At 44.0% G+C, this 11948-nt stretch overlaps 1 long non-coding RNA gene across 1 annotated transcript; it reads right to left on the bottom strand.

The window, feature by feature from the left end:
• Nucleotides 1-2578: 2578 nt before the first annotated feature.
• On the bottom strand, nucleotides 2579-10238 carry LOC309346267. Its single transcript, XR_014158545.1, has 5 exons — nucleotides 10164-10238; nucleotides 8838-8960; nucleotides 7169-7318; nucleotides 5026-5172; nucleotides 2579-2694 (listed from the first exon to the last, which is right to left on the bottom strand). It is a non-coding gene; the product is annotated as an uncharacterized lncRNA (long non-coding RNA).
• Between the last annotated feature and the right edge of the window lie 1710 nt (nucleotides 10239-11948).

Genomic DNA, 11948 nt, shown 5'->3' with positions numbered 1-11948 from the left:
ATGGGACTTTTGGGGTAGAGTGTCATATGAGATATGTAGAGGGGTGGGGCATAATGAACTGACAGGAGGTAGTTTACTAATACTACTGATGCCTGTTGTATGCATGACCAAAGTATCCTGCCAGGCTGCTCAATCAGAGGAATTGGGGGGGGGCAGTGTCTATGGCACCCTGTCTGAAGGTAACTAGGAGAGACCTATAGACCAGTTGCCAAGCCCATCTACTTTGGGAGGGACCGGCTCCCTCAGGCATTTTAGGGGGTGGGGAGCGAAGACTCCTTGCCACCTTGGAGTTGCCTCCAATGTAAACTGGTGTTTGTTCAGTGAAGGTCACCGTGCATATCCTTTCTCTAAGGTATTGGCTAAAATTTAAAAAGGGGATGGAGGCTGCAAGGAGATTCAGATTTTTAATAATAGAGAGACTCCATCTTGGAATAAGAAAATACTACGCATTATTGATGATTATGATCTTCCTTGAGATATTCTTACTGTGTTAGATATTGAGGTGACACCTTGTCATATGAAATTTCATATTTTAAAGCATGATTTCATGGTCAAATGTGCTCCTTGGCAAGTCTGTCCCTAGACATGTTGGCAGATGAGGCAAACCACAAAATAGTGCCTCCCCATTCCAGGGAAGAAGAGATGAGTGCAGATCGACATCCGGAAGAATGTGAAGGGTGGGGAATAAAGATCCTCACAGGAAACAAGCATAGGAGGAGACCAGCAGTGCCTACTATTGGCCAAGAGGCCACTGAAGAGGCAACCTGATTGTGGGGGAGGGGCAAATCTGGTCTTTAAGAAGCGCACTGTGGCTGTTGTTGCCACTGTGTCAGCAGCAGGGGCAAGGAATTCCTTGGAGGTCAGATCTGCTGCCCCTATGGATCTATCCTCCTAAGATGGTTGCCTCACCTTGCCTCATGGGGACCAGCCTGTGTTGGAGAAACGCCCGACCGGGACGCCGGGGCTTCTCTCCGGTGGTCACTCTCTGGCTGGAATCCTCCCTCAGTCTAGAGCAGGGGTCTGCAACCTTTAAGACAAAAAGAGCCACTTGAACCAAAGGAAAAAAAACTGGGAGCCGCAAAACCATTGCGACATTTAAAACAGTGGGGAGTGTCGGGGCACACAATGCGCCTCCTCCCCTCACTAGTATCCACCCTGGAGCCATGGCAAAGGTGTAAAAGAGCCACATGCGGCTCTGGAGCTGCGGGTTGCTGACCCCTGGTCTAGAGAGACCGATGATAAGCGACCCCTTCCATCTGAGAGGAGCACATTCACTTTCTCCTGGCACCGCATCACAGAAGAAAGAGGCAGTCCGTAGTCTACTGCTACTTTATTAAGACTGTACAAAACATGTCTGTGCTCCTGAGCAGTACAGCACGAGAGTATCTGACTCGACTCTGCTTCTACACAGAAGCGAAAGACAACTCTCAGTAGCTCCACCCGGGTACACTGAAAACTGGCTGAGACTTCCTGTCTCACGCTCAGAGACATCACATGATGTCAACAATGTAGCTGCTTGCTCGCAGCTGGTGGGAACTGAAATCCCAACTGCCTGCAACTTGCTATGCCAAACTAGCCATTCAGCCCCCTCACTATGTAAGCACATCACAAATACCAAACGGGGAAAAGCTTTTACAACTCTGTCATAGTTGAAGGCTGCTCTCTCTGGATCCCCCATGTAGTTTGCCTACGTAAAGGTGAGGGGCCTGAATATTCACCCAACTACTTACTGGTTTGTTCCATCTAAGAGGACTTAAGAGAAGCTTTGTTAAAATATTTAAATCTCCCACTTGAGAGATGGATTGGTTATATGATTAACTATTTATTAAGGGACAAATCCGCTTACCCCTCTGAAAAATTGATCTGTTTTGCCTTTACAGTTACGATTATAAGGAGAAAGGTTTGTAGGGATCAGCACTATTTTTCTAGATTTGCAGGTGCCAGAGTTCATCACGTTCACCACGAAGTTGTTCCTTGTTCTCTTAGAATGGCAATGGCACTAACCTGAGAGGTGCCGGAGCTGAATTCCACTGAACTCTGCTTAAAATATGCCCTAATTTAAATCTTTCAAAGGAGAAACCTCTTATCTAAGGAATCATCTGATTTGAATAATGATTTTAGCTGTGCAATGTAGTTTATTTTGTTTTTATTCTGTTTTATGTATTGCGTCTTTTGTAATCGCCGTGGCTAAACCAATAAATGATAATTACATTTGTATCTGAAAGAAACAGATCTGAGAACCAGCATTTGATTCTCCATAACCATTTATTTTGCATTGTAATCGTCATAATGAAAACTTAACTGTTTTTTAATGATACACAACAGGATTCTTTGAAGTTAGAATCCACAATTCCCATATTCTGACCTCTTTTCCTCTGCCCCTTGCTTCCCTTTACTTCAACCAAAAGCAAAAAAGAAAGAAACAGAGATCCTGAGTCCTGAATTTTAACACTAGGCTTCCAATTCCCCCTTTTTGCAATTCATTTTGGAATACATAAGGAGGAGGTCTACACTTTCCCATTCACTCTTCATGTTCAGGCTGGTGTGAGATTCGTGAAGCATTGTAACAACCTTCTTGGGTAACATAAAGAACAAAGTTCCCAGCTCCGAACACCTTTCTTTTATTTTTCCTGATGGCACAAAAATCTGTTGTTCCACAACCTTGGAAAGTGAAACTGTAGACCTGAAAAAAATCTGGGGGGGGGGGGGAGAGAGAGAGAAATGTTGGCATTAGTCCTTTACTCAGGGACTAGGAGATGGTTCCTGTGGTGGTGAATGATAATTTTAATAAGTTAGTTTTTAAAAGTGTATATTTAAGAAATCTGAGAAATATCATAATTTCGTCAGAACATGAATATACAAAATTTTCAGCATTAGAATTTCAGGTAAAAAAATAGATCAGATATAATTTAAAATTGCTATCATACCCAAAGGACTCTCAAGACACAAAGAATATTTATAAACAGGTTATACTTACGTACTTTTCGCACCATAACACTCACTTTTTTCCTCCTAGAAAGTAGGGGGAAATGTCTGTGTGTGTTATGGAGTGAATGCCTACGGATGGCGGGGGGATCTGCTGCAGTCATGAGCAGAGGATCCATGGTTTCCCTTCCTTCCCTCCTCCGTGGCTCGCTTTGAAACAGCAAAGCGGTAGAAGAGCCACTGAGTTGGGAGGAGGGAGAGAAGCAGAGCCTGCTTGCTTCAAAGTAGCAACGCGGGAGAGGAGAGGAGCCACTTAAACAAGTGTAAGTGGCTCCTGTCCGGTTGGCTCCTTTAAAGCAACCATGTCCCTCTCTCCTCCCCACTCAGCTCGCTAAATCGCAGTGAGGTTTTTCAGATCGCTAAGCCGGGGAGGTGGGAGAGAAGCAGAGCCTGCTTGCTTCAAAGGAGCAAAGTGGGAGTGGAGAGGAGCCTTCTCCTCTTATACCCCTCTTCTGCATTATTAGCAGCATCCCTCTCCACACACCCCCGCATGTTCCTTCTCCCCTTTTAGCAGCATACCTCTCCACACACCCCACACATGTTCCTTCTCCCCTTAAACCCCTCGCCTGCATTATTAGCAGCATCTTTCTCCACACACCCCACGCGTGCTCCTTGTCCTTGTCTCCTTGCACTGGGTCACCCCAAATTCACCATCAGATCACATAGCATGTCCATGGCTACAGCTTGCACCAAAAAAAGCACGCACCCACTATTGCCTGGGGCCACAGTGGTGCAAAAATGTGGTTACAAAGCATGGATCCACATGGATCCTCAGGATTTTTGCATTGGGCTACCCCAAACTCACCGTCAGATCACATGTCTGTGGCCACAGCATGAACCACAAAAATCATACATCCACTGTTTCGTTTAGAATATATTTTTTCTTGTTTTCCGCCTCTAAAAACTATTTGCGTGTTATGGTCGGGTGCGTGTTATAGAGCGAAAAATATGGTATAAGATATAATGAAATCAGAGAATTTGAAAACAGGCCTAAATCAAATTCTTGTGGGCAGGTGATTTGCAATAAAATACGAGGAATTCTATCCCTGCCATCTCCTGGGCATATTAAAAGTCACATGCTACGGCCACACAGCAAGATCTGAGAACAACACTCCCACCTTGGTGTCTGAACCTTGAGTGAACCTGCCATAAGTCAACAGGGTGATCCAGCAGAAAAAAAGCTGGAGTTGCACTTCATTGTCTCTCAGGATTGTTGGGTGCCAAGTGAGGCTCCCTCATTGCCCCACTGTGATCTAAGTATCCAGAGAATCCTCCTTTTATTTTACCATATCTAATTTCATGTTAAACGCATCAAACATAAAGCAGATGAAAAAGGCGAATCCCAAGAGCCAATCAGGTACTCATCTCAGAATTCTTACTCAACCCTTAAAAGAGAAAATAGCAAAGCCAAGGCTGTAAAGGGCAGCAGAAATAAGAGAAGAAAGAATGTAGGGTAGAAGCATCACAAATGGCCTGGAATCTGCCTCTGTCCTTCTGAGGCAAATCAGCCATATGCCCCTCCCCCATTCATTCCAAATTCCCTCCCAATGTAGCATTATTCCTGAAAAATATGCTGAAAGGATGGTTTCAGGTTAAGAACGGACTTCCGGAATTAATTAAGTTCTTAACCAGAGGTACTAGGAAATCCTGTTAATGAAAGACGGGACTCCCAAGTGCCATCTGGTGTCAATTTGTTATAATGCATATAAAGCGCTTTATCTTTATGAATGTAGCTAAATCATGACATCAACAAAATAATGTATGGTTGTAGAAAGGAACATATCCTCTCTCTCTCTCCCTCCTTTTGTGTATCCCCTAAATGAATTCTGAGGGTTTTCCCAATTCTGTGGAGCAGATTTTGGGAGGATTCAGAGCACATACATGAAGAAGAGAGAGGAAATTCTCTTGCACAACTGTAAATCCTTGCACTAATGGTCTGAGTTAACCAGATACTGCTCATTGTCACAGAATTTAAGGAAATGAAATACATTTCTTTTACATAATAAATATTTGTTTTGAGCAAGACGGTAGCAATGTTACCTGTACTGAGATCAACTTTAAATTGAATGCACTGGGTCTCATTCTCAAGGCAGTTGATGGTCTTCTCACTTTTACACATTATTGTTCCTTTGGAAAAGCAGGATGGGCACTGCAAACCATTTTCAGCCAGCGTGTTGCGATCAGGAACTGCCAAAATCAAAAGTATAGTGAGCATGTTGATGTTTTTCTCTTTTTTTGTATCTCTGTGTTGTATTAATGGAATCCACCCTAGGGCCTTCCAGTTTTGGTGGGGCAGCTGCAAGTACTCTTGGATAAAATATAATCTAGACACAATCTGGGTTCAGGGCTGAGGATGGGACAAAGTCACCATTGGTCTCTGAGATGAATGACCTTTACATAAAGGGGAGTGGGGGAGTGTGAACTTTCTTCCCTTCTCAGTCTCTCAGAAGGTTTTCCTGCCATTGATTATGGTGTAGGCTGTATGAAAATGGATGCTCTTTGTCCCTTATCTTTGTACAGAGATTCTGTCTGTCTTCTGCACTTTAGCAATGAACTAACTGTCACTTTCTGGGAATTCCCTGAGACCTCCAGGTACAGGGCAGTATATAAATTAAATAAATAACAATAATAAAATAACTGCCAGCTTAGACAGTGCTTATTTTGTCAATTAAAAGACTGACCAGAAGCAGTTCAAGTGTCTGGATAAGATAGGTGGGTTGTAAGGCCCGTATTTGGAGCATCTAATTGAACGTTATCTTTAAGGGACCATAACCTATTTATGAGCTGTTCATGCGCTTAAGTATCCAATTATATTGCTTGAAATAGATCTTTGATGGCTAATTATGCATAGGGAATGTTATAAAGGCATCTTGAAGATTGTATTCTTGGCCCCGATTTTTTTTAGACTTTTTTTTACTTATCCACTTGGTTAATTAACATAGGCAAAGTTCCTCAATTGACATAACTGACACTTCTTTAGACACTTCTAAATCCTCGGAAATCAACATGACTTATGCCAGAAGCAATCTACTTCTGAGGTAACCATTTTGGGGAGGTGGGTCATTAAAATAGCAGATTAGCACAGCAGCACATCAAAGGAATGGAGGCTGCTCCCTGTGTAGTAATAAAACCAGGATTGGGTTTTATTAGAAAATGAGGGATGTGACCGTTCTCAGGAAAAGACAAACTGCCAAGGCAAGGATGCTGCTGTGTCTATGAGAGGGACAGGACATCTTCTGGTGGATGTCTTCATTGTAGGCCTCAGGTTGTATATATTGATGCATAACCATATATGATAAAGACACCACAGTGCATTATGGTCCCACAGGAAACACAGAGCCTGGGTTACAGCAGGCCTGGTACCCATGGAATCTCACATCACTTGGATATAGGGGCGATATGTAACCATATCTTAACATACAGTAAAAATATGGCTGGGACAAGGGGGACTAGCACTGTGCAAGATCAAATCCTTCCACCTATCAGAAGGATGATCTGATTCTGCATGGTGCTGCTTTGAGGGGCAGGAAGAAGGAGAGGCCTGGTTGGAAAGGCAACCCATCCCTTCTCTGGCTGACATGTCTGTCAAGTAAAAAATAAAGGGACCCCTGACCATTAGGTCCAGTCGGGAGCTATTCTGGGGTAGTGGTGCGCATCTCGCTTTATTGGCCTAGGGAACCGTCGTTTGTCTTCAACCAGCCTCCGGGTCATCTGGCATCATGACTAAGCCACTTCACTGAAATGCCGTGTACCTTCCCATTGGAGCAGTACCTATTTTATCTACTTGCACTTCATGCTTTTGAACTGCTAGGTTGGCAGGAACAGGTACCCAGCAACGGGAGGTAACCCTGTCATGGGGATTCGAACTGCTGACCTTCTGACTGGCAAGCCCTAGTCTCTGTGGTTTAACCTACAGTGTCACCCATGTCTCTAGCTAGGTCCCTCTTTTTCACAGTTTCTCCTCATGACTGCCTCCCCGTCCTGCCTGACTCGCCATCCCTTGAGAGCCCCTAATAGTCCTGAGCTGCTCAACCCAACCTGTAGCCACCTGGGGCTGTCTCACCCCATTTGAATGAGGCACAGATTCTCTAAGTACTGCTGATTGACTAAGGATCCAGGCCGTGGCCAAATTCAGTGCAAAACCCTAACATGTTAATGATTCTAAATTGATGAAGAAACGTACGGCTGAGAAATGCATTGTTACACCAGTCAGTCTTGCAGCATTGCATCTTCATCTCAAAGAATTTACCATCCGCTGCAGTGAAGCTGTAATCGCCTGATAAACAGATTCTGGATGGCGAGCATTGATTCGAAAGTTGCTGTTGGGATTTCCCTATGAAAAAGAATTTGAAAGAAATATCTAGATATGAAGGTTTACTGCTGCTAAGACACATTCATTGTAATGGTTCCAATTTTCTGTAAAAGATGCTTGCCAAGGATGGGTTGAATAATAGTGAGTGTAGAGAAGCCAATATAACTCAGATGATACTACCCTTACCTCTCAGAAGTAATAAGAAATAAACCTAGATACTGCGGATAAAACAATGTGACCACCTTTTAATCTTCCCTGTATTTCTCTTTTATTTTGCTTTTGAAAATGATTTTGTGGGTCTTCGACCGAAATAAATAATGTTCTTGTTCTTGGCAGTATCAGTTGCATTTTCAGCTGAATTTCGGAAACCACTTCAAGCAGCCATTGTTAAGAGCTATTTCAATGGCTTTTGCTTGATTTGCTCAATGCAAACAGCTAGAAGTCTGTAAAATTTGATAATCAACCCAATGTGCAATGGGGCGTGAATAATTTTGATTGCAACCGTAGTTTGTAAACTATAACCAAAGCTTTCAAAGCTTTATTACGATCATAGACCAGAGTAAAAGGCATTAAATTTGGAATGAATGTAGAACTTCATTTCAGGTCCAATCTACAGCATGAAGAATCATGGCTTCTTCCATACTTCTGACAATACATGTGCCATATACTGCATTCTCTCTGCTAGTCGATCATAACCATTTACAGGGCAGGAAAATACTTCCCTGAGCTCCTGTTGCCCAACCCAAAATACTTGGCAGAGGTTTAAAGACTGTCTCCAAGCAAATCTAAAAAATGTTGTATCAACACTGACAACTGGGAAACACTGGCCTGTGGGCACTCCAGTTGGAGAACAGCCATTACCAAAGGTAATTACCAAAGGCTTTGAAGTCACTTGAACTCAGGACGCAAGGGAGAAACATGCTAGCAGGAAGGCACGCTTGGCAAATCCACACCTTGATCAACTCCTGTCTGGAAACCAATGCCCCCACTGTGGAAGGACATGTGGATCCAGAATTGGCCTCCACAGTCACTTACGGACTCATTGTTAAAACCGTGTTTATGGAAGACAGACTTACTCAGCTACAAGTGATCGCCAAGGAAGAAGACTTGGCAGTGCACTTCAACTGCACCAACCTCACTGTCCCATTTCCCCTCTCCCTCTAAGTATGTAGCAATGATGTAGGAACAGATAGTCAAGTGAGCACCACTATCCCACCCAGAATAGCCCCAATGTATTTTGGCACCTGAGGCAAAACACAAAATGGTGGGTAAATATGTACATCAAGATGGAAATCTGATGCTTGTGATCAGGTGACTTTAGATTCCCCATTTTCAAATGTTAGTGATTCCTTACTGCAGGATTGAGAAGCTGTGATCCTCCATATGCTGCTGGACTACATCTCCCATCATCTCTGACTGGTGGCCAGGATAGATGAGGCAGATGGGAGTTCTCATTCATCTACAGCTTATGTGCCACCGCTTCCTTACCACTAATTTAGTAATTCCAAAAACAAAAGACAAAAAACCAGATAAATCTTACATATATTTGTACGCAGAACACTGGCAACACAGACATCTTGACGAAAGGTGCAATCGGCTCTTACATTGCCAGCAAATGTCAGTGCAGTCTTGTTAAATCCGTATCTGCACTTCAGAGGCAATGCTGAGGACAGGAGCAAAAGATTAGTTCATGGATTGTTATTATCATTATTATTATTTGGTTTTGTGGTTTCCTTCGTTTGACACAGAGAAGGAGGTGAGAGTGAATTAAATCTTTAAAATGAAATGGGGTTCAAGTTAATAAGAGCTTTCAGTAAAAGAAAATGAATAAAAGCCATTGGCCAGAACACTGGTTTAATTATTTCCAAGAGGTAAACCCTCCCTGTCTGATGGCCCATTTTTTCCTCCCATCCACTCTATTACTTCAATGCCTTTTTCCCCTACTGTTCAATTACAATCTTAGATGTGAGCTTAGATAAAGGAGCAATGGCCAGATGAGCAGGAGGAAGACTTATCCCATCATTTAGGTATGAAAAAAAGCATTGTGGAAACTGGGTACCCTCTGCAGGAATACTCTGTCCCATCACTGACCCAGACCTGTTGGGGAGCAGATTTTGCATTTCAACCAGTTTTAAGCAGAGTTAAATGAACAGGGTTAGATCCAGGTTAAGAGAGTTGGTCTTTAAGGGTTCTAATAGCTATGCTAGGGCAACTCACCTATGAAAAATGTTGACGATGTTCTTGGGTTTTTTTGGGGGGGGGGTTAGGACAGTTAAGAGGGGAGAAAGAGGGGACTTCCTGGAAGCACATACTGTTCTGCATGACATGGACAAAGTGGAAATACAAACATTTTGATCCCTCTCTCATAAGACTGACAATGCTACCAACTTGAATGGCTTCACAAAAGCTTCACAAAAAGGTTTAGAGAAATGATGCAGAATTAGGCTACCAGTGGCTACTAAACATAGTACCTTCAGTTACTAGCATATTTCAAACATCATTGCTCTTGGCTTCTATTTTTTTTTTTTGTGTGTGTGTGTGTGTGTGTGTGTGTGTGTGTGTTTTGTTTGTTTGTTTTCTGCACTTGCCTCCAAGCAGCTCAAGGCTGTGTACATGGTTCTACGCTCCCCATTTTATCCTCACAAGAACCCTGTGAGGTAGGTTAACCTGAGGTATAGTGACTGGTCCAGGATCCCCCAGTGAGCTTTGTGGCTGAGTGCGGATTTGAACCCTGGTCTCCTGGATCCTTGTCTGACCCTCTAATTACTACAACATACTAGCTCTCTTAAATTCAGCTCTCCGGATTTCTCTGTGCTTCTAAATATTATTTCTGTAAAAGTTCCCCATCCTACTGGTTCCTACTTACCTGGAGAAAGCAGGGCCAAGAGGAGGCATGTGCTCAGGAGTGCCTTCATCATTCTAGAAAGAGAAGTGATGCACATAGAGGCTTACTTGGAGGGATTTATAGGTTACGTGTTTGCGCTGCAAACAACACTTGGGGACAAATGTTCAGTGAACTCTGGGAAGAGGAGTTTATTTTTCCCTTTGGCATAACGACATAGAGAAAATGATGACCTTCAAATATCACTGTTGACATTGTCTGAATTATTTCACCACAATCTCATTAGTTGTCAACAGGCACTTTTCAAAATTTTTCTTCTATACAGTTACCGTATTTTTCGTTCTATAGGACACACTTTTTCCCTCCTAAAAAGCAAGGGGAAATGTGTGTGCATCCTATGGAGCGAATGCAGAGGGGAGGCAGGCGGGAAAAGCCCCCAAGAGCTGCACACAAGCTCCGTGCGCTCTTGGGGACTTTTCCCCAGGAGGGAGAAGGGACTGCCTGGCCGCACCAGTCCTTTCTCCCACCTCGTAGAAAAGCCCACAGGAGCCACACACACTTTAAAGAGCGTGCAGCTTCTGCCAGTTTTGCGAAAAGCCAGCAGAAGCCGTGCAGCCCCTTTAAAGAGCACACGGCTTTTGCGGGGCCACTCTTGGGGGCTTTTCCCCGAGGAGGAACAAGGGACTGACTGGCCGCATCAGTCCCTTCTCCCTCCTCGTAGAAAAGCCGACAGGAGCCGTGCGCTCCTTAAAGGGTGCGTGGCTCCTGTGGGCTTTTGCGGGAGATGGGGGAATTCCCCCACCTCCCTCAAAAGCAGGGAGAAGGTCTGGGAGAAGCGCATAGGCTGCGCACTTCTGTTCGCTTCTCCCCAAACTGTGGGCTTTTGCGGGAGGTGGGGGAATTCCCCCCCCCCCTCCTGTAAAAGCAGGGAGAAGGTCTGGGAGAAGCGCACAGACTGCCGGCAGCTTGTCTGCTGCTCGCAGAGATGGGGGGAGTGGGGAAATCATATTTTTTTCCTTGATTTCCCCCTCTGAAAACTAGGTGGGCCCTATGGTCAGGTGCGCCCTATGGAGCAAAAAATACGGTAATATAAAATTTTAATTCTGACGGTACCCAATAAAGGAGCTGAGAACCAAAAAAGGCAATGGCAAAGCCCGGAAGCCACCTACAAGAAACCCCCTCAATGCAGTCTCCATCTAAGGATTCCTCTTCTAAAGAAGAGAAAAGCCTGGATACTAGATCCATCCCAGCAAGGCTTCGAAGTATAGGATGAGCTGTGGTTAAAATGTTGACTTCATTTCACGTGGCTGCAATGGAGGTTTCAACCAGTAAAACTGATCCACACAGAAAAAAGGAGGGTGACTCAGTGGCAGCAAAGCAATCACTTCTGGGGCAGGCAAGTAAGGCTAAGGTAGAAAGCAGAGTGATAACTCTGGATACGAAAACTTCTGGCTACGAATGATTCGGGTTACGAACTCCGCTAACCTGGAAGTAGCTGCTCATGGTTTCAAACTTTGCCCCAGGATGTGATGGCCTATGCTGCACCTTTATGGGCTGCCTTTGCAAACCTCTCACCTTTAGAGTCGCTTCAAAGCCAATTCTTACGCCGACTTCTAAAATTACCAACATGCGTAAGTAATGCGGCTATTCGTTTAGAAATGAAGATCCCCTCAGTGGAGTTAGTTCTATGGAGGAGAGTTTTGATTTATTGGATATCCCTATGGCATAAACTCCCAAACCACTATCTCATTCAATGCATGTGGCGGGATGACTTCACAAATTTGTGATCAGGAAAAATCCATGCCAAAT

The sequence above is a fragment of the Podarcis erhardii genome, assembly GCF_964252035.2.
Source record: "Podarcis erhardii genome assembly, chromosome: 7".
NCBI classification, from domain to species: domain Eukaryota; kingdom Metazoa; phylum Chordata; class Lepidosauria; order Squamata; family Lacertidae; genus Podarcis; species Podarcis erhardii.
Note: the sequence above shows the minus strand (reverse complement) of the source record. Positions and strands in the feature narration are given on the sequence as shown.